Below are 23,886 nucleotides of genomic sequence, written 5' to 3'. Positions count from 1 at the left end.
ATCAGGCACCCTGGGCCATGTTCATAGCATGATACCACCGCTGGCCTCTCATGCTGGTTGACTTAACCCACTGGTTAGGAAGAGCATTCCTGGAAACAACCCAAGTGTCAATTAACTGATGAGTGGATGAACAAAATGGAGTATTATTTGGGCATAAAAAGGAATAACGTACTGATTCATGCTACAACATGGATGAAACTCAAAAACCCTGTGCTCAGTGAAAAAAAGCCAGACACAAAAGACAGAGATTGTATGATTCCATTTACACGAAATGTCCAGAATAAGCAAATTCAGAGGCAGAAAGTAGATTAGGAGGGGATTTAGAGATTAGGATCAGCTGGTGAAGGGAGGGAGAGAATGGTAGTGACTACTGATGGGGTTTCTTTTGGGGAGTGACGAAAATGTTCTAGAATTAAATCACTGTGATAGTTGCACAACTCTCTGAATATACTAAAATCACTGAATGGTATGCTTCAAAAGGATCAATTTTATGATATATGAGTTATATTTCAATTTAAAATTTAAAAAAGAGCATTCCTGAAAGCCATTCCTACATTCAAACAGCCAGAAATAACTGTACCCAGAGTGCCTGCAAACTATATAAATATGTCACACTGAACCCAAACTCAGTGTATATCTTTAATTGAATATTTCTTTAGCCAGATCCCAAACCACCCTTGGCTGCCATGTAATACAAAGGGCTGGTGATGGAGGGAAGTCAGCATAGAAAGAGGCATTGATTTTACTCCTGCAAATTTTACAAAACCATGTGACCAGGTGAACACACCATCAGGGCCCTAGAAGCACCCCCTCCCACTCCCGCAAGCGCAAGCGAGGGCTCTGAAGTTTAAGCACCATAGTTAACTCTTTCATGCCGTCACCCAACCCGCTTCCCCACCCCCACACCTGTGTAGGCCACGCACATTTAAATTTTGGAAAATGGTCACATGGTCCTGAATCTTTTTATACAGCTTCTTGAAGGGAAACAAAGCAGTGATTTCTTAACTAAGTTATTCAATCCTGTTTACACTGTACCTGTATAGACTGACACTTCCCTTAAAAAAAAAAAAAAAAAGAGCTTTAAAAGGTTTCTTTCCTTGTTCAGGATTTTACAGTTTTTCCCCTTCTCTGTGAAATAGAGTAGCCTCTGACTGGCATCTCTCTCAACAGGGTCTGACCCTGCCCAGAGGATCAAAGCCAAAATTTCATCTTACCACCAAGGCCTAATGAGAATTCCAGAGCCCTCCAAATCCTCTCTGCTCTGATGAGTCAGCCCTCAGGCTGTCCCTCACCCATGTGCAATCCACTCTCCCCATGTGTAGCTCTGAGCAAGTAGTGCACCTGGCTAGCTCTCCAGCAAGCCTCCCCCTGCTCAGCTGGATTGGATTCTCCAGCTGCCTGGAGCCAAATAGCTTCTCAGCCTAGAGGAGGAGCCCTGCCAGATACAGGGCTTGAAATTCACTCACCTGGGGATTAGGTAATTTCAAACTTTGACAGGCAAGTGCGTGGAGATATTTTCCTGACCTTGTGTTTCTGACTTTGAGTGACCCATTTCCCAAAGATCAAAAAATATTCTTTTATTCTTTTGGATGCAAACTTCTAACTCCCCACTCAGATTAACAAGAAGCCAGCTTTAAGAAAATTAATTGTCCCTGCTTCTTCACCAAACGTTCACATCCTCCTCTTACTGCACTTTGGGAGAAGACGGGTGAATAAACACTCATCCCAATGGCCATCAGAGGGTTGGCTTCTGAGATACCTGGCTGGTTTTGTCCTATTTGAGACTTTCTTTCTTACCTTTTTTTTTTTAAATTGTGTGTGTGTGTTTGGCGGTGGCGGGGGTGGGGGTGGGGATTAGGTTTATTTATTTGTTTATTGTTAATGGAGGCACTGGGGATTGAACCCAGGACCTTGTGCATGCTAAGCATGCGCTCTACCACTAAGTTATACCCTCCCCACCCGCCAAACTGAGACTTTCACTTCAAAATGGTAGACCAAGCACAAGTTGTAGTTTCGTCCAAATTTCTAGAAATAATTGTGCTTAAAAATGAGATTAAGAATTTAGTCATAAATAATTTGAAAAATAAGAGTGAGGAGGTTGGATTGAAAAGGAAATCTGTAGACTAGACTCATCTGAGATTGCCGAGAAAGGTAGGAGGAGACTGCAGGGGGAGGGATGTACACCTGGAGGCTGCACAAACGTGCAGCAGAAAGAGGTCCCGGCTACAGACAGGAAGTAGATACCATAGCAACAGCAGCCAGGCAGCAGTGATGGGGCTCCACCAGGTCAGAGACAGGGCAGCAGGCCCTGACCTCAGGAGGGAGTGGTGAGTACCAATATCTAACAAACCAGTCACTAAGGTGCCCTGCCAGGTGGCACACCCTGCACTTCCCCTTCCCGAAAGCAGGCCAGGACGCAAGCCACAAGGGCAACTCTTGCCTCTTTCCCAGGCAGACCATGCAAACAGAGGCGGCAGAAAATCTAACAGGGAAACTCAACCACAAAGCTAAACCCACAATCAAGGAACATGAAGTATTCAAGAAAATCAACCTCCATGATTGGAGACAATGAACTAAAGCAATGGAGGAACTTATATACATAAGTATATAACAAGGTTAACAGAATAATCAAAACAGCACTTAAAGACCAGAATCCAACTTCCTCATTCTTAGGCCACCAGTTTTTTCTTCTTCAAATTGCAATCTATTCCAAAATTAGGCACTCTATATAGTAGGAGCATTTCAAAGACATTTCTTTGTTTTCTCAAATAAAGGCTATTTGGGGCAAATAACTTGCATTCAAGTGAGGAAAGTTCCACACGAATGGATACCTACTTCATTTCCTACTTTGAAGAAGGGTCTCACCATCCACCCAGAATGTCTGCATCCCCAGTCTATCCTTGGATGAGGTCACAATCACCTCTCTCTAAAAGGATTGCAACAGGTTTGTAACTCCTTTTGCTGTCTCCAGCCTCCACTCCCCGGCCCTTCTACCCATTCTCTGCACTTGAGCCAGACTGAACTTTCTAAAATGCAAAATCTGATTGCATCACTCTGGCTCCTCCAAGATTTGTCAATCTCTTTTCTTAGCTCTTTGTATCAAGTTCACATTCCTTAAAATGCTCTATGAGACCTTACAGAATCAGGCTCCTATTTTGTTTTTTGTTTGGTTGGTTTTTTAGATTTTAATGAGGGAGGAGGGGAGGTAATTAGGTTGATATATTTATTTATTTTTCTAATGGAGGTACTAGGGATTGCACCCAGGACCTTGTGCATGCTAAGCATGCACTGTACTACTGAGCCATACCCTCCCCCACTGGCTCTTGTTTCTTGTCCAGTCTTCTCTCTTGACATTTTTCAACCACTTCACCTGATCCCCTTTGCTCAATGACCTGCTCAGAGCAAACCACTTTCATTAGTTCCTCTCTTCTCCAAGCTGTTTTCTTTGCTAGAAACAGGGTTCTCTTCCCCTTTCACAAGGCCACTTTTTATTTATCCTTCAGTTTCAGCTCTGGGAAGCCTTCCGGGACCTCCAGAATCAATGGTCCTGCTCCTATCCTACCATGGCTCTGTGTGCCTCACTCTGCATGTCTCCATCTGCCCCAGGTGTTTTCTTGTCTGTACCTCCTTCCCCACACAAAACTATGGGGCAGAGGCTTCCTTGTCCTCTGTTTCATCCACACATAGAGTGTGGGAAGCACACTGTGACAATCTTTTGAATAGATGACATCTGATGCTATTTGACACCTACATCTGTGCTTTCATGGTACCCTGTGAACAGATCAGAGGCCAAGAGAAGTGTGGCCATTTCCTTCTTCTTTTACAGAATGGATCTGCAGGCTGTTGTCAGAGCTACCTTGATCTGTAGATCATGTATTCATTCAGTAAATTCATCCAATGAACACTATGGAGGGCCGGAAATATTTCATATGCTGGGTACAGCAATAAACAGAACAATACAAATCCTTGCCCATGTGGAGTCTAATTTGACAGGAAATTATGTGGCCACCAGCCTTCTCTTCCTCAGCAGACCTCCCCGAGACCACCCTGCCATTCTGCTGGAATCCTCCCTGACGGCTGATGATTCCTGCTGGTTTAGGACATCATGTTTCATAATCATGCTTCTCGCTTCTGTTTCATTTTTCATTTTAAACTTTTGACTATGGAAGATTTCAAACATATACAAAAGTAGAGAGAACAGGGTAATGAACCCCCATATACCTAACACATCACCACACGGCCAGGCCATCTCATTTATACTGCCCACACACTTTTCCACTGCCCATGGGATTAGTTTAAAGCAAAACCAGACATCCAGTCATTTCATCCATAAATCCTTTCCGAAGGAAGAGGGTTTTTACGTGGACTTGGAGGAGAGTGGATAGGTCACAGATAGGTGGAGAGGAAGGACTGCGGCATCCTAAGTGGGAATGAAAGTACAAGGAAAGGTTTGGGCAGGAAATGAAAATTGTGTACATACAGGCGGGAGGAAATGATGCTGAATGGAAGAGTTTGGACAGATCAGGTGGAAATAATGATGAAAAGTTTCAAACACCATCCTGAGGATGTGGGTTCCCACAGAGAAGGTTCAGTTAGATAATCATACAAGGTTTTAGATGTGCTCTGAGTCAAGCAGTGTTTGAGTGCGACCCCTCTGGGGTGGGAGCAGACTCAGAGGACCCAAGGGGAAAATGAATAGAGGATGGAAGAGCATAGAGGGCCCATTATTATAATCCAGCCCAACAAAGGCCAAGACCCATGGTAGAAATGAAGAGGAGGGATGAGCTAGGGTGCATTTTAAAGACTAAAAGAGCAGAATTCATTGCCTGGCTCACTGGAGCAGTTAAGGAAAGAACAAAGGATGGCTATGAGGCTCAGAGTCTAGGCAGCTTGGAGACTGAAAGCGTCATTTAAAAAGCGAAAGAAAATGGGAAGAAGCATCTCTTTAGGAGATTATGAGTTTTATTTTGGATTTAATAACGGGGTGTCCAAGTATAAACATCTGGGAGTCTGCTGGAGATGCAGGATTGGAACTTGGCGAAAGCGACAGAGCAGGTTTCCATTTATTCATATAAAACTGAGAGTCAATATCAGTTTTATGTATGGAAGATGGAAACAAAGAGGGAGAGAGGAGGGGAAGGGAGAGGAAGGGAAAGGGAGGAGAGGAGAGAACAGGGGAAGGCAGGGTGGAGGAAAAACAAGGGAAGGAGAGACAAAGAGAGGAAAAGGAGCAAGTCAGGAGGAGGAAGAATCATGGCTAAGACAGAAAAAAAGATAAAAGTACCAGGACCATAAAACAATCTTAGAAGTCAAAGAGCAGTGCCTTTCTAAAAAGAAAAATTGTGGTCGCAGTGAGACTCTGCTAGTTGGAAAGCCCACTGAATATGCATGATGTCATGCACTGTACATTCACAACGCACACAAGGCCACATTCAATCTGCTGACCTTGAGGGCAGAGCACAAGGCGCACTTGTCCCCCAGCCCCTGCCTCTGAAGAGAAGAAGTCTGTACAGGGAGAGTTTTCATCCTGAATCAGGCTAGTTGTTAGCTGTGCTGTGAAATCGGCTAGTTTTCAGAACCTGAAACATTCACTTCTGCCTATGGTCACTGTAGTCAGTAGACGGTGGGGAAGAGGCTGGGGAGAAACGTGGGACCCCAGTTTGGTGTCAGGGATGAAGTGACAAAGCCAGGACTGACCAGTGGAGAAGAGCCAACGTAGCTCAGGAGGAGTGAGCCATGTCCCCACTTGTACGGTGACTCGAACAGGGCTTCCCTACGCAATGTGGGTGCCTCTTTTAGTCACTTCAGGAAAAATAAAGCTAATACATAACCTGGTAAGACAAACTGAAGTCCTGTAAATCACATCCATCACGGGAGACTTTGTCATGGCCTGCCTTAGGTGGCATGGCGAATACAAACAGAAGAGAGATAGTTCTAAAAAAAGAGGAGTTGGGATTTGCCTGCATATTACTAGAATCATATGGAAGAGATGATTGGGTTCTAGAAAATTGGTGGTGCCAATGTGGAGAGAAATGGAACTAAATAGAGGAGATTGTTACTTTATTAGCTTATTTTGTTCACTTGAATATTCTTTTGGAAATGTCCAGTTTCCTTTTTTTCCCTTATTCTATGTTTACCAGGAATTATTTTTCCTATTGTTTTTTAAACCATGCTTACTTAGAGATGACTAAGATTTTAATTATTCACCAAGAATTCATCTTTTTCTTTATTTTCTAAAATCTTTAATAATAGAAATTTTCAAACTTAGAAGTACAAAGAATAGTATAATGAAATCATGTGCACCTATTATCTAGTTTCACCATTTTATCAGCAGTTTTAAAAAATCTGTTCTTCTTGGATTTCCAGTCAAGATGGCGGAGTGGTAGGACCATGAGCTTGCCTCTCCTTGCGACTGCAATGAAACCACAACTGAATGCTAAAGAACCATCGAAAAAAGACTGGAACCTAGCTAAAACGATCTTCTGCAACTGGAACATAAAGAGGGAACAACAGCAGGACGGTAGGAGGGGCGTGCTCGCGATATAATTGGGCCCCATACCCCCCACCCCTGTGGGCGACCCACAAGCTGAAGATTTGTTAAGTTGCAGAGGCCCTCCCACAGGAGTGAGAGCTCCAAGCCCCGCGTCAGGCTCCCCAGCTCGGGTCCCGGCATTGGGAAGAGAAGGAGACCCCAGGACATCTGGTTTTGAAGGTCAGGGGGCTTGGCTCCAGAAGCCTCATGGGCCTGGGGGAAACAGAGACTCCATTCACATCAGAAGCATGCACCACGTGCACCAGGTCCAAGGCAGAGGCAGTGATTTCACAGGAACCTGGGCCAGACCTGCCTGCTGGATTTGGAGGGTCTCCTGGGGACGTGGGGGACGGCTGCGGCCCACTCAGGGGGCATAGAAGCTGGTGCCGGACATTCCACAAGTGTTCATCTACATGAACTTTCCTGGAGGCTGACATCTTGCTTGGATCTTTAGCATCAAGACCCAGCCCCACCCAACAGCCTGTAGGGAAGCCTCGGGCCAAACAACATAAAGTCTGGGAACACAGCCCCACCCATCAGCAGACCTCCTAACCCACAAAGGCCTCTAGACACAGCCCTACCCACCAGAAGTCCAGGACCAAGCTTTACCCAGCAGTGGGCAGGTACCGGCTCCTGCCAGGAACCCCGCATAAGCCTCTAGTCCAGCCTCATCCACCAGGGGCAGACGCTAGAAATAAGAAAACAATAATCCCAAAGTCCTTGGAAGGAATTCACAAACACATAGACAGACAGACAATATGAGGCGGGGCAAAGGAACACCCCCCAGGCCAAGGCACAAGATAAAATCCCAGAAGAAGAAGTAAGTGATGAGGAGATAGGTAACTTATCTGAGAAAGAGTTTAAAGTAATGATGGCCAAGGTGTTCAGAGAACTCAAGAGTTGGAAAATATAAAGAATACCCAAACAGTTGAAGAATAAAATCACTGAACTGAAAAACACACTAGAAGGAACCAAGAATAGACTCAATGAGGCAGAAGAACGGATCAATGAGCTAAAAGACAGATTAGTGGAAATCACTACTTCAGAACAGAAAAAAGAATAAAAAGGAATGAGGATAGTTTAAGAGAACTCTGGGATAACATGAAGCGCTCATATTCTCGACATTATACGGGTCCCAGAAAGAGAAGAGAGAGAGATAGGACCTGAGAAAATTTTGGGAGAGAGAATAACTGAAAACTTCCCCAATTTGGGAAAGGAAACAGTCACCCAAGTCCTGGAAGTGCAGAGAGTACCACACAGGATCAACCCAAAGAGGAACACACCAAGGCACATAGTCATCAAATTGACAACAATTAAGGATAAGGAGAAAATATTAAAATTAGCAAGAGAAAAGCAACAAATAACATACAAGGGAACTGCCATAAGGTTATCAGCTGATTTTTCAGCAGAAACTCTACAGGCCAGAAGGGAGGGGCGTGATATATTTAAAGTGATGAAAGGGGGAAACTTACAACCAAGAAAACTCAATCCAGCAAGGCTCTCATTCAGACTTGATGGAGAAATCAGAAGCTTCATAGATAAATGAAAGCTAAAAGATTTCAGCACCACCAAACCAACATTACAACAAATGTTAAAGAAACTTCTCTAGTCATCAAACCATAAGAAAAGAGAACAAAAAGAATAAAGAGAGAGAGAGAGAAAAAAAGAGAGAGCTACAAAATATTATTTTGGCTGTTTGGGGTCTTTTGTGATTCCTTACAAATTGTGGAATTGTTTGTTCTAGTTCTGTGAGGAACATCTGAGGAACATCTCTAGTATTTTGATGGGGGTTGCCTTGGCTCTGTGGATTGCTTTGGGTAGTTTGGCCATTTTGATAAGTGCTGATTCTTCTAATCCAAGAGCACAAAAAATCCTTCTATTTCTTTGTGTCATTTCGGTTTTCAGAGTATAGGTAACCTCCTTGGTTAAGTTTATTTCTAGGTATTTTGTTGTTTTTGATGTAATGGAAATGTCTCTGCCAGTTATAAAATTCTGTTTTTTTGAAGTGAAAAAAAAAAGTGAATTAAGGGCCACAAATGGCAAAATAGCCTTCTTTTTTATGGGTGATTTGTATTCCATTATGTGTGTGTATAATTTCCATTATCTATTCAACTATTGATGTGCACTTAGGATGCTTCCATATCTTGGCAATTACAAATAATGTTGCTGTTAAGAGCAGGGTGTATGTATCTTTTTGAGTTAATTCTTATTATGGGGTTGGCTTTATTCCTTTGACAACTATGTAAGTTTAAAAAGCTAAATCTCTAAACATTCTTAGAAACAATGAACAGTACATATATGTAAATTAAAAGATATATGTGCAGTAAAAAAAAAAAAAAAAAAAAAAAAGATCTAGCAAGCCATGAAAGACATATAAGAAACTTAAAAGATGTATTACCAAATGAAAGAAGCCAGTCTGAAAAGGCTACAAACTGTATGACTCCAACCAAATGACATTCTGGAAAAGGCAAAGCTACAGAAACAATAAAAAGATCATGGTTTCCAGGGGTTTGGGGAGAGGGAGGGAGGGAGGGATGAATAAATGGAGCACAAGGGATCTTTAGGGCAATGAGATTATCTGTATGATACTATAGGGGTTACATGTCATTATGTGTTTGTCAAAACCCATAGAATGTACAACATTGAGAGTGAACACTAATGTAAATTATGAAAGAGAAAAAAAAAAAAAAGAAAAAGAAAAAACTAATTCCTGAGACAAACTAATGCTAAAGCGTTTGGAAAAAAGAGTAGAAACCGTCAGTGGAGTTACAGAAGGAAAGGCCAGTGAGTTCATAAAAAAAACAGAAACCAACAACAAAAACAATTATAAAAATGGTAGAGTGTATTGAACTGGAATCTATATCATGGAAGCATTTCAAAGAGAAAGAGAGACTGTGTCAAAAGAAGCCAATGAAGTGTGGATTGAGAAATCTTTTTTTTCCTGTGATAGAACTGTTCTAAAATGGGATTGTGAGGGAGACACAACTCTGTACATTTACACACACAAAAACCAAAGAATTTTGTATTTAAATGAGTAAATTTATGGCATGTAAATTATACCTCAATAAATCTCTCTCAAAATGAAGGAGTGTTTAGCAATATCTACCCAACACAGCTGCTCCCAGGTATTTGTCTCACAAGGTAAATGAAAACAGATATTTAGAACAATGATGCGTGCTTATATATACAAAAATATTTATTAGTAATAACCCACACTTGAACTAACTCAAATGTCCATTATTAAGAGAATGGATTAATATTTTGTGATATAATCTTACAAGCTCAAATTATTGAGCCCTACAAACAGAATGAGTGGCATATTCCAACAAAAACATGTAGCTCTAAAAAAATTACTTAGAGCAAAAAAGACAGACAAGTACACATTGTGATTTTTTTCATTTTTATCAAGTTCAAACTGAGGGATGCATGTCGTGAGAGTGTGTATTTCAGCTGAAATGTGACAGAGGGTATATATTCTGTGTTAATGGATGTGATTCAAACATATGGTTCATACACTGACTTTTCCTATACTGTCGAGGGTTAGGAATTTGAAAGATTTGTGAAATCATAAACTCTACATTGACACATTTCACTATTATTTTTATTCACTATATTTATTACACAAAAAGAAAGAGGTAAGAAAAAGTTACCATTAGACAATAATGGAGAAAATGACATTTTAGTTACAACCCTCTCCTCTGACAACCCCCACCTCCACCGACACTGGCCAGATAACTGACCTATCCAGGATGTCAGTTGCTGGTTGGGTTCCAGGCAGAATGTTGTGGCGTCCCTTGGGGCCTGTTGTAGCTGGTGGATCCACAGTAACTGGGCAGAGCCCTGTGGTGGCTCAGTGCCATGGAAGGGCTGCTGTCCTCTGTGGAGCTTGGCTTTGGGCTGATCCTTAGGAAGCTGTGCGGTCTTGGTTTTGCTGCTGCCCAATGGCCTGTGTTCTCAGCTCATGTTCCAGAGCCTCCACTGGGAGACAGTGTTGAGTCTGCCTGTCCTCAGCTTATTGCTGGGTGTCTTAATTATTTTCAGACTTATTTGGTCTGTTAGAAGTCAGCTTAATGGAAGACATGAAAAGCACCTGGCAAAAACACTGGCTGCACAGATTGATGAGAAATGTCACCTCATCGACCAGCTTTGTATGGCTAAACAGGAGTATGCCAAGATGGAGGCAACTTTAAAGAGTGCCAGGCTAGAGAAGGAGCCAGTAAGTACACCCAGCCTCGCTGACACTTACAGAAAGTTGACGACGGTCAACCTGAGCTCAAGGAAGGACATCAATTTTCTCGTCCAAGAACTGAAGAGAGAGAGATCCCTGCAGTCTATACAAGAAGAGATGGCGGAGATGCTGAAAGCACTCAACTTCCTGCAAGAGGTCATGAGAATCAGCACATCACAAGGGGCTTTTACACACCAGCCAGGGGACCAAGCACCAAGTCCTGATGGCCCCTTTCCCAGGAGTGGGCCCTCATATTAAAGCTGTGCTGTTCCCTCCCCTCCACTCAGGCCTCCCAAACTGCCAGGCTGCACTCACTCACTGAGTCAGATCTCCACCTGAGCGGCACTGAGGCCAGTGGATGGAGGGCAAGGCCCTCCTCTGGACCAGAGTTCCTCCAGCTTTACCAGTGAGCACAGCAGTGAACTCCTTCATGGTCAACATCTCTCATCTAAAATATACTGGAATTCCCAGAACACACCATGAAGCATGGGACTTTTTTTTTTATATTCAGCAAATATTTAGATTATCTCTTATTAGTTGTGAAAGAAATGTTGTAATTGAGACTGCTCTTCTACTTAGTTTGAATCTGTACTAAGCCTCATTTCTCAAGACAGTTTGGGTAACTATTATATATCAGCAATGTAAGTGAAGTGTATATATAGTTCTTCTGTGTACAAATATTGCATTATAATTTGAAAATGTATGCAATTTGCCAATATAAACTTTTAGATGGCCATAGCATTTATTTCTAGAGTTTAATTCTGAAATCATAAGTTTAGAGCCTTTTTTTACCTGAGTATGTATAGTTTTTAAAAAAATAGATGAAATTTTTAAAGATGAAGTTAAATTGTACTCTTAGAAGAAACTTTTATCATTTAATTTTTATATTCTGCTATAACAATATCCATAATAAAAAATTAACTTGATAAATTAAAAAAAATCTTTTCTTCTCCCCCCCATCCTTTTTTTTTTTTTCTTTTCCTAGGGTATTTTAAAGCAAATCTCAGACACCATATTAACTGATCGGAAATACTTGGATATGCATCTATCTTTTACTGTTAAGAGGTTTAAAAAATGGAGATCATGCCATTTTGATAAATATACAGCTTAAAATAATTCCTTTATAAAATTGAGTACTAACTCTATCTTCAAACTTCCCTGCTTATCTCAGATGTATTTTATAATAAGTTCATTCCAGTCAGGATCCAAACAAGGTTCATACCTTGGATTTGGTCATTGTATTTTTAAAAATATTTTATTCTCTAAAAATCCATCCCTCTATTTTTTATGCCATCATTTTTTGTTTTGAAGAAACTAGCTCATTTGGCTTATAGAATCTCTCATTCAGGATTTGACTTATTGCATCTTGGTGGTTTTGTTTAAGGTATTCTTTTTTCCTCTTGTTTTCTCTAACCTGATAGCTAAACCTACTGGCTTGATAAGACTCCAGTTTGACATTTTTAGGCTAGAATACTTCCTAAGTGGCAGTGTGCTTTTCCTGTTGTAGGACGTCATTATATAGTCCAGTTGCTTTACTTTTAATGATACAAAGATTGACCCGTGGATTCAGGTGTCTAGTATTTCCATTATGAAGTTCTTCGTTGACTTTTAACCTAGTTGTTTTAGCAAACATTGATAATTGTTGCCTAGGGCCACTATTTTGTCAGAGGTTGCAAAATATTGATTTTATAATTCCATCATTCCTTCTGCATTCACCGGTTGAATTATTTTATGAAGAATTTTTCCCCATCAACAATTTGGTTACCCTGAAATACAGTACAAAAAGGAAAGGTAGGATAAAATCCTTGATATTTCCCTTTTCAATCATTTTTGAGTAATGATTTGGTGCCCTAGTGACCTTCAAAGATGACCAGGGAGCTATTTTTTAAATCATTATAAACTCATGAATTTTTAGTTATCTGATGTGTTCTCATTCTGTTTCATGTTCAAATTGCCCCATCTTTGGCCAGTGGGAGCCTCTTAAGGATGGCTAGTCATATATTCTGAAGTTTTTACAGCTGAAATGATATGATATTTGGGATTTGCTTTAATACACTGTAGGGAAAAAAGTAGAAATAATAAAGCTATGTGGGTTCACCATACTTTCCTCTATATTTTTGGTGTGTTTGAAAATGACTTTAATAACTTAATGTTTTTAAAAAAAAAAAAAAGGCTTTATTTAGAAACACTAAAGAGGACCCATAAATAAATGGAGAGGCATTTAAAGATGCCTTAAAAGTAATTAATTAATTACAGGAGCACAAGAAAGCAAGAGAGAATCCAACCCAAATCTCATGCCCTCAGGGTCCAGCAAACAGCAGGATGTGCCTGAAAATTCCCCCAAAGCTTCGGTTCTGGGCCTGGACTGGGCTCCAGATGGCCCTTGACCCTTGGGCCTCCCTGGCCTGGAACAGCAGTATCCGCTCCCAGCCTGCTGGTCAGAGGTCCTTTGTGTGGCACGTGCAGCCTCATAATTCGTAGAGCCCTTTTGTACACACTTGAATAGTTGGTTACATTCTCTGCATTTTTATGCAGATGACCCTGCACAGGGTGGAGGCTGGGGGCTGGGGCAGCTGATTAGGAAATCACCACGGGCAGCTCTGGAAAGAAACCTCCCTCAGGGACACCACAGGAAACCTGCAGAAGCTCACATCCCTTCTGGTTTGCTTCTACTCCACGGCTGCAAGCATCAGCCATGCCGCAGTGTTCCTTTCTCCAGCTTCTGTCTCCCCCACCAGCTGCCGTTTCCTCTCACTCCCTCTGCTCCCACCCAGGCTACGGAGGACTTCATTCCTTTTAGAGAACTCCTGGTGTTTCCTGGCGGCTGGTGATGATTCATTTTTACTCCCTGGAATCTTCTCCATGGCCAGAGCATTGTTTCCCATATCCTTCCCACCCACCCCAGGAAAGAACAAAAGGCATTATTTGGTCTTCTGGCTGGAGTCTATGCTAGATCATCACATCCCATACATGGCTTGTGCTGAGGGTTCCTACAGCTCCCTTCCATTTCACAAAGCATTTTGAGATAAACTCTAACAGTGGGATACATTCGCTTTCCGGTTGAAGTGATGCATTATATGATTCATCTGTTCCCAAAGATTTCCAGTTATAGTCATGAAATCTGGCCTCTACCCCTAAAACAAACCCTTGTGTTTATAAGAAGTAACCTAAGAAACCCACACATTTTCCGAGCCGAAATCATGCTTCCATCCCATGAGTTTGTAAATTCCGCAAGATAAAATTTTCTCTGTTACAAATCAACCATGCTTAAAAAGTTGGCAGAGTTGAAATAAGTTCTAAATAAGACATGTTTGAATAAGTTCTCACCCAAGAATTTAATTTCTTACTTTTACCCCAAACTATCCAGATCAATGGGACCTTCAATTGTATCTGATTTCACGTTGAGGTCTCAAATGCAGTTACACCCATTTTAGAAAGGTAAAGGTTGGGGGCCGGAGGGTAGAGCTCACTGGTGGAGTGCACGCTTTGCAAGCACGAGGTCCTGGGTTCAATCCCCAGTATCTCTCCATTAAATAAATAAATGAATAAGCCTAATTACCTCCTCCCCTAAATTTTTTTTCATTAAAATTAAAAAAAAGAAAAGAGAAGGATGAAAAACTGACGTAAGCCATCCAGGATTAGATTTGCAGGGCAGGGCAATTAAGAGTCTCAGAATCAAAGAATGTTAGGGGTAGACAAATGTCAGCCAGCCAGCATCTACCCTCTCCTTTTACAGGTGAGAAAACTGAAGTCCAGAGAGCAGTCATATTTTGCCTGAGGTCACAGAGGTAGTACGTGAAAATGAGCTCAAAACCAGGGTTACCACAGAAGACCCCAAAGCCACTCTCTCACTCCGGTCAACTCCTGAAGAGCCCTCCTGACTGGTCTCCACCTCCTCCCTGTTCTCTTCGCCTCCCTTCCACCTGTCCTCCGCACCGCTACCTGACACAGTCACCTTCTCTACAGCACTCCTCTGATCATGTCTCTCCTGGCTCAGAACGGCTCAGTCATTCTTGGCTGTTCCCAGTGACTTTTCAGTTGTATCACATCACACCCACGTGCCCTTCCCAGACCACGTGGAAAAGCAGCTGCTCCCTAAGCAAGCTTTGTGCTTACCTGTATCTTCCCCAATGCCCAGAAGATTCTTCCTCTTTATCTTTACCAGGCGAAGTCCTCCCCTCTTTCAGAGCATCAGTTCAGATGTCACTGCTTGTGCAATTCCTTCATCAACTCTCCTAAATGAAACCTATTTCCCCCTCTTTGTCCTCCTGCACTGTATACTGGCAGACCTCTATTTTAGTAGCTCTCACATTCCACCTCCTGGTGTAATTCTGTAGTTAATTATGAACATTCTGCTTCTTCTCATAGTTTATATATTCCTTTAAGTCAAAGACCAGATCTCAGTTACAGCCCCAGCAGAGTTCTTCGCTCAGAGTAAACATCAAAAACTTTTTATTCAAATGAATATAACAAAACAGAAATAAACTCACAGATACAGAGAACAAACTAGAGGTTACCAGTCAGGAGAGGGAAGCAGGGAGGGGCAAGATAGGAGTAGTGGATTAAGAGGTACAAATTACTGTGTATAAAATAAATAAGCTACAAGGATATATTGTACAGCACAGGGAACATAGCCAATGTTATAGTAACTTTAAATGGAGCATAAACTATAAAAATATTGAATTACTATGTTGTACACCTGAAACCATTATAAATCAACTATACTTCAATAAAAATTTAAAAAATTTTTATTAAATTGGGGTTTAATCCATTATCTTTAGAAACCCAACAGCATTTAGACATGCAGTTCTAAAGAGCTGGGTTTAAGTGTTTTATATATTTCTATCCTTGACGTTCTTCATTATACTGAAGGACATTTCCATCTCCTACAATGAGTCTTGGATGAAAATAAGGAAGACTGTTTCCTAGATCACACTCAGCAAAACAAGTTCAACTAAATATATATTTGTTGAACACTTATAACAATTGCCAATCATCCCTGTCTGTGATTAAAGAAAGTTACAACAGGCTAATAGCTTAAGGAACTACCTTTGATTAGGAATCAGAAGACCTTAGGTCTACTTCAGACTATACCAAATTTCTATCAGTGAGACCTTGGACAAATCACTTAATCTCTGTTCATCTTGCCCATCAGTAAAAAGGGCTGCTTATCAAAGGTGGTTCCTTCATGGACATGGATGCTACCCATCCAGCAACAAGGTCATAGACCAATTCTGTAAACATACAGTATGAGTTAAAGCACTGGTTCTCAAACTGTAGTCCCCATAGCATCTACTGGGAACTTGATAGAAGTTCCCAGGCCCCACCCCAAGCGACTGAGTCAGAAACGCTGGTTCCTTGGCCTGGGGAACGCTGGGTTCTGGTTCTCCTCTGCAAGTGGAAGGTGGTGCTGGTCCTGTGGAAGGCTATTTTGGGGTCGTTCCTCCCTGTTCTAACAGCTCATCGTCCAGGCAGACTAGAATGATCTCCCCCATCACGTTTAAACAGTTCTGCTTACCAAAGGCACCACAGGACAATCACACACCCCCTACTTGTCTCACAGAGGTGAGCCCCTGTCTGAGGTACAGTGGACAAAATGATTGTGAAAATACTTTGCAAACTGAAAGGGGCCATACAAATGTAAATACTGTTAAAGATGCCAAGTGGCTGGGGGGGTTGTGTAAACAAGGAAAACAGAAAAAAATGGACGAGACACTATAAACTACTTAGCTTCTGAAGAAACCATCATTTTGACTGTATACATAGCTTTCCTCCCTTGATTTTATCTGCTTGTCCGTTTATACTTGAAATAAAGATATACCAAATGGATAGCGTGAAGACACAGCAATTGAAAAGGAAGCTCAGTCGCCACGACCAGTGACTTGCTACTTCACTTGCTTTTGCAAAGAGATGAAAACCTCTAGCGCCCTCTTGAGGATTTAACTGGAAGGAGCACGGCGTTTGATTCTGAAGCAAATAGTTTTTCCCTATTCCCACAACTCCCTGTCACTTGAGTAAGGAATTTGAATTTCTTCCCTCCCTCCTCTAACAAACCACCTGTAGGAATTACTTTCCAGGGGGAGCAGTATAATAGGGTGGCAAACGACCTTGAATCAGAAAGCCAGAGTTTTAGTTAGGTTTCTGCTATTTACTGTACAGCTGTGGGTAAATCCCGTCTTGACCTCATTTTCTTCAGGGTGTTTGAGTGGACCATCTGATATTCGTTAACTACAAAACGTTTACAATAGGAGGTGATATCACCTCACTGCTGGTAGCAAAGCATAGTAGCCAAGTAAAATTATCTTGGCTAAGGTCTGGTGTTTTCTAAAGAAGATAGTTTGTAGACAGAGAAGGAAGCCATGTTTATCTGGAGAAATTAAACAGCAAGGGAGCAAAATCAAGACACCTATTTCCTTATGTGTATTCAGAACATAGCAGAATTAGTTGTTACTGATTACTGGAGTCTCATATCTGCTCCTGCGTTTAGCCTGTTGTGAGATACTGTTTTGCTTGATGCAAGTGAAGAAAATCCAGCCTCACATGGATAAGTAGTTGGAAATGAGAAAGGGATTTCAACAACTTTTCAGATAATGCTTCTGGCTATGGAGTGTTTATACTACATCAAACTGCCAAAATGTTTGTTTCTTAAAGATTAGTAACAATAAGGACTCTGAAGACATACCAACGAACTTTTTTCACTGTTAACATTAAAATTCAGTGATCTATCCTGTGCTTTGAATGTATCTTTTACTCACACATAGAGTAAAATAGCGGTTCACTGAGTTACGCAGATCTTCAATATTTTGTCACATTTCATCGTGCAGTATCAAAATTATTAATAGCACCACCAAATTCACCAGAAAAGTGTTCAAATATAGAGAACTTAAGGAGCTAACTGTGGTAGTTACAAACTTTCCAGATTTCTAATTTTCACTTGAAAGCTCAAATGTTACTGTTGGCACAAATACTGATAGTTGATTTCCTTAAAGGGATAAGTTCCCCTTATTTTTGAGAAAATATCTTCCAGATACTGAAGTCTGAAAAATCATAATAAAAAAATTTTTTTAATTGAAGTATAGCCAGTTTACAATGTTGTGTCAATTTCTGGTACACAGCATAATGTTTTCAGTCATACATATGCATACATGTATTTATTCCTTTTCATACTGAAAAACCGTAATTTGTTTGCCAGACTTCTTTAAAGTAAAAATGGTGTTCCCCAAAAAGGGACTGTTGCTCAGGTTATACAAATGCTTTTCTTCAAGATGACCTTTCTACTCTGACATTCAGTAGAACCGCTTTCTGCATACTCCCGTTTCGTCACACTCGATATTACAAGGACATGAATTGAAAGGTCAAGATTTAATGAAACAAATAATTTTACTACTTGATCAAGGACATTCTTAGGTGAAAGTGGCACTTTTTTTTTTTTTATTGCTACTGCAAACATGTGATGATGAGGAATACGACTACGAATAGTTTGGTACCACCATCCTGATTCATGTTAAGGTGCCAGCAGTTTTAACCACCATCGTTTTTGCACCACTGATACAGACATCAACCCAGGGGAAAAGGCAAAGAATGTCTTGGTATTTGTCTGACAATAGTTTGACTTCTTGGGGCTGCCTGACCCTCAGAAAGCTGGGAACCATGCTTTGAGAATTACTGAGGTAGACAACTTTCCTGCCTCAAAGACTGCACTGTGAGCTCCTCTGAAACCTCCCGTTGAGAGACTAAGCCAGAAGCCTACCAGAGAAAAACCAGGGACGTCTCATCTCCAGTCGACAAGGAGCCTTCGAGGACAACTTTTATCCTCTTCTGCCCTCTAGTGGTAGATCATCAATACTGCAGCTGGTTACACCGCTCTACGTGGAGCAAAGGAGGAATATGGTTTCCTTGTTGATGTAAGCAGTGGCATTATTTTACAGCTACACTTCCTGAATTCACATTCAAGATCGAAGTGGGGTTAATCCTTTAGTGACTAAGACCCAGGAGAATAAGTTGTCATGGTGATAAAGGCTGAGGAGAGGGTCTCTGGTGAAAATAACTGGTGCCCACTTAATTCTCGGTGGATATGGAGTATATTCCTGCTACCTCTTTTCTTCCAGTGGCCCGAGGGCTTGGCTGCCTGTATCAGTGAAAACCTTTGCTCCCTTCCACTGAGGAACAAACTATAATCCCAGAGTTTTCCTCTTACTTTTCTATCCCCAAAGCAAGCTTTAAAAAAAAAAAAAAAAGGGTTTTAAGGGTCTTCATGCATCGTAATGAAGGGGCAGTGGCCCAGGGATTACAAAGGCTTCCTCTGTGCCCCATTCTGTTTTCCCTGGGTTCTCATGGAGAAAGACAAAATCCCCGCCCAGAGGGTCTAACACGGCCCTCTTCACACTTCAGGATGGGCGGGCGGATCTGGGTACTTGAGAGAAACCTGCAGTCCAGGGTTACCAGAGGCGTCCGTGTACCACACGTGCCCTGAGGGGAAACGGGGGTCGGGGAGGAGGCAGAACCCGGGTTCGGCGGCCCAGGAGGCGGAGAAAGAAGCAGAGCCTGAGGTTTACACCCTTTCCGTCCCCCACCTCCTCCCCTCTTGCCCAGCTACCCCGTGGTGAGGTAAGAACTACGGCGGAGATGAGCTGTGTTCCACGCAGCTCCAAGGAAGTTGGGGAGAAAAAAGGGAAGAAACGCCCCCCGGGGTGGGGGTGGGGGGGCGGATTTGCTCTGCGGACTCCGGGCGGCCGGTCCTGCGCGGTTATCCATGGGCAAGGGACGTAGAAGGACATGGAAACCCAGAACTCTGTGTGAGGCTGAGCTAGGGGAGGAGGGATTAAATAATGAGAGCGAGAAGGGAGGACAACCGGAGTCCTTTGTCACAAACTGGAATTCATCTCACCGAACGTGAATTCCTCCCATTTAGGCTACTGTCGACGGCAGAACGTGGGGTCAGAGGCCATCCCAACTCCTTACCGAGCTCTTCCGTCCCGTCTCCAGGTGGTCCCGACGTGTTTTCCTACCGCGACTTCCGGCTCCAGCCCACCCGGAAATGCTCTAGCAAACAACTTGCTTTTCCCTAAATGAATCAGTTCGTCGGTCTCCAGGACCGGCCTCCGCGGCTCCACCGCCACTAAAGAGCGCCCCCTGGTGGCGCTCTCTCCTCACCCATCAGATCCCAACTGCGAGGTCCGTGACTGTCTAAGGCTGGGCCGCCTTGCGCCTACCGGGGTTTTTCACGCAGCGCTCTACCTTGCATACTCTTATTGGTCTGTCTCTGCCCTACTGTAAGCACTGTGGGGGCCGGGACTCTCTCTACACCCCCATTGTCCGCTGAGCTCCCAGCAGTGTCTGCAGATAGCAGACAAACTATGAAAACTTGAGTGTTCTAGGCTCCAGCTTTGACCATAAACTCTTAAATCACCTGAGTACCCATTCTTCTGAGGAATTCTTCTGCTTCATGACAGCTCAACACTTCGCCTTCCCTGAAGTCTTCCTTCCCATCCCCGCTAATACCTGGTCCTTCCTCTGTGGCTATAAGCTCCACTATTGGTGCTGATGGTAGCATACATCCACCTGGCTTGCAAGAGATTTATTTCTCTGTATATACATCTTCCCCACTGGAGTTCAAGCCCTTTAAAGGCAAATGCCTCTCTAAGCCCTATTCCTTCATAGTTTACCTTGCATAGAAGTCACTGTAAAATATACATTAATTTCATGTTTCCCGGGAAGGAAAACCAAGCTTTGCTCTTGGAAACAAGGACATTGGAGTGATTGGCAGGGGCATGGGTTGGGCAGGTTGAACTTGAGTGATGTAATACCAGGCACCACCTTGGGTTGTAATTTTCAAACAGGATTTGACCCATAAAAGACATTAAAAGTGAATTTTGCTAAATTAATCTATTTTTTCACTGACTTTCATCGTAATGTCAGAGATGCATTCAGGTGGAAAACACTCTTGTCTCAAGGTGGAGAGGAGCCTTGGTGTAGTAGAAAATGCACAGATTTTACAATTAGATTAACTTGAGTTTGAATCTCACCTCTGCTCCTTATTCCCTGGACAAATTACTTAACCTAATAACTGTGGTCAGGTTGGCAGAGAGATCGGGCATAGGTGGAATTATTATTATTAATTTTTTATAAGCAGTGAACAGACAAAAGTGTTCTGTAAGTCGTAAAACACAAAATTGGAGGATACCCAGAACTTAGGGATAGATTCAAGTAGCATCTGTCACTAGTATATCTGGAGTACTCTTTCAATTACAGAGATGAAAACTGAATTCAAATAGGTTAAGCAAAAAAGAGAACTATTAAATCACAAGTCAGAGGCGCCCAGGTGTGCTTCCAGTTTCAGGCACATCTAGATCCAGGGGGCCATGTGATCTCCTCGGAGATCTGACTTGCTCTCTACACCCTGGCCGGGCTCCCTCCATAGCCTGGGTGAGAATACTGTCAGCAGCCCAGCTGCTCAATCCCGTGAGCTAAGCAAATCCAGAAGGAAGCAGAATGAGACTCTGTAGCCTGGGCTGAGGAGGGACCTGGTTAGAACCGCATGCGATGGGGAAGGGCCATTTTCCAAAGCCAAGCTGGGTGGTTTTACCAGTGGAAGAAAGCAAACACGGTCCAGCCAAAAGCAAGAGATGTACACCACAACCAGCCTGAATTAATTATGTTATGTGGCCTTATTATTCCCATTTTACAGTCATGTAAGGGGATCTGAAAAAAGTAGTTCACCATCACTTATATTAAGTAACTATATATTAACTTATGTAATCATAGCATCTGCCTTGCTTAGTAACTCTATTGTTTGACATTAAGATTAAAGGCAGCAAATAAAGTATGCCAGAATGTTCTATCTTCTTCTCTCCCAATACCTTGGAGGTCACCAACTCCTCCATGCCTTTCCTAACAAATACATCATTCATTTGAATTATGGTTATAATGACATATATTGAGTTTACTGTGCGCAACTGCTGTGCTAAATGCTTTACACAGATTATCTCCTTTCATCCTCCCTACTCCACTATGAGGGAGGCACTATTATCTCCTTGATTCAGATGAAGACAGAGAGGTACATAAAAGTGAAGTCCACTGCCCAAGGGATTGGAGTCAGGATTCTACCCCAGGGCTTCCCATACAAGAGCTTGCCCTCCTGACCACTACCACACCTGCACGTGACCCCAGGCACGTTATACCATTTATAACAGATTGCACATATTTCTTTACCCGTTAGTCTTCAGCACTGAGCAGAGCCACTGAGCAAGGCAGATGCTAAGTTAGTATAAGTTAATAGACACTTAGTATAAGTGATGCCTTATCATGCCCCCTTCCATGACTGCAAAACGCCAGGTATCACGTTGGGTTGTGGAAGAATTAAACAAGGCAATATTTGTAAAGTAGTTGGGATGGTGCCTGACACACCGCAAGTTATTATAATTATTAGTGGTGGTATCATCTTCACCACTATCAAGCTAATCAGTTATGCTTGAGCCCAGCTGTCCTGGGGAGGGAGGACCTGGATAAGAAGGGATGTCTGTGTGGAACGAGTCTCCTTCTGCAGACCCTTAGATCTACAAGACAGACACCCACACATCTGGTGTTCCTTTTTTGTTTTCTCAAGGAAGGTTCACCACAGCCTGGATGCTCCAGGAGATACTGGATAGGTGTTCCAGAAAAGCCAGACGTGAGGGTTGGGGAGTCAGGTCTTGCTTGAGAAAGCGGGTGAGCAGTGTTTGCTGGTCCATGTTCAGTGCAGTGAGCCAGAGGTGAGACCTGAGGGGAGACTCCCCCCGGCACAGCACCTCCCATCTCCTCAGTCTCCCTGGCACTGCTTGAAATGCCATCCGTGAGTGGCTTGTGAGTCAGTGAGAAGGACTGCTAGAAAGGCAGGAGTTAGGCACATCGTGGAGAAGTGTTTTTGAGTCAGGCACTGTGTCCGATACAAGGCTTCTTGACAGTCTGGTGAAACTTTCTCAGATAATGCTTTTTTAATACATTTTTAAGAGATTGCAAAGGAAAGCAATGATATTGAAATATAGCTTAAATTTTAATACAATATATGTGCTTCTTTATTAACTCAGCTACTATCACTTCAAGTTAGTGATAAGGGCTATGGTCTTTCAAGATGTCTGCAACATTATAAAGTGCCATGCAAATCTCTGCTTCCTGAGATGAGGAATCACAGGTTCTGCTCTAATTACTGGGATGTGTTGCCTAGGCTCGTAATGGAAGGAAATGCTTGATTTCAGTTTGAGGTTAATGAAAAGAAGTAAATATTTTCTTATTCAGGTGAAGGAAGCTTTACATTTATCTCTCCAAAGAGTTCAGCTCTGTAGGTTAAAAACAAACAATATAAAAAATCAATATGAAAAAGAATATATGTATGTATTTCTCTAAGACCTCAAATTGAGAATTTACTTCAAGAGCCTGATGTTTAGAAAATGGGAACTTGGGCAGGGGGCTGGGTATAGCTTAGTGGTAGAGCACATGTTTAGTTTGCATGTGGTCCTGGGTTCAACCCCCAGTACCTCTATAAGAAGAAGGAGGAAGAGGAGGAGGGGAAAGAAAGAAAGAAAATGCAAACTTGGGCGAGAAAGGATGGAGAGGGGGAGAGCCCTGAGACAGTGGTCCTCACATTTTACGAAGCCGAAGACACTGGAAAGGCTTAATGAGGATGCAGGCTCTGCCTCCAGAGACTGACTCAGCACGTCTGGCGGTAAGGTAGCATTAAGCCCAGGTTCATCTGACCCCAGACCCTGGGATTCCCATCAGTACACCTGACCATCCACAGACAGGATCAGGGCCGGGAAACTACCAGGGAAACTAGCATTCTGTGATGTTGAGAAAATTGCGGAAGACATGGTTGATATGAGAGTCGGGCTTTGTATCCGGGACTCCTGAGCCATAAGCCCAGTGCTGCACCAGCAGAGGGCCATAAAAGAGAGACCAAAGACTGGCTGACCGTTTTACAGCCTAGCTATGGCTGGCCTGGCCCTGTCTCCTACCACCATCTCCCCAAAGGTCACAGCTGTCCTTCTACCATGAGGCAAGAAGCTCAGCTATTCCGGACACTGTATGCCTTCCGGAGGGGAAAACAGGCATAAGTCTGTACCCAGAAGACTACAGTTAGCCCGTACCAATC

General features: G+C 42.6%; 1 long non-coding RNA gene across 2 annotated transcripts in view; it reads right to left on the bottom strand.

Moving 5' to 3' along the window:
* Positions 1 to 10,115: 10,115 nt before the first annotated feature.
* The window catches only part of LOC141577913 (uncharacterized), a 99,602-nt gene continuing 85,831 nt past the window's right edge, over positions 10,116 to 23,886 (bottom strand). The window contains exons 5-6 of one of the 2 annotated variants that reach the window (XR_012507527.1): positions 19,722 to 23,074; positions 10,116 to 18,625 (exon numbers count right to left, since the gene is read on the bottom strand). This is a non-coding gene — a long non-coding RNA (uncharacterized LOC141577913). Of the gene's footprint in view, positions 23,075 to 23,886 lie in introns of both variants that reach the window. The other variant, XR_012507526.1, reaches the window with a different exon arrangement.

This window comes from Camelus bactrianus, chromosome 6, assembly GCF_048773025.1.
Source record: "Camelus bactrianus isolate YW-2024 breed Bactrian camel chromosome 6, ASM4877302v1, whole genome shotgun sequence".
NCBI lineage: Eukaryota > Metazoa > Chordata > Mammalia > Artiodactyla > Camelidae > Camelus > Camelus bactrianus.
The sequence above is the reverse complement of the archived record's forward strand: the minus strand, read 5'-3'. Positions and strand labels throughout refer to the sequence as shown.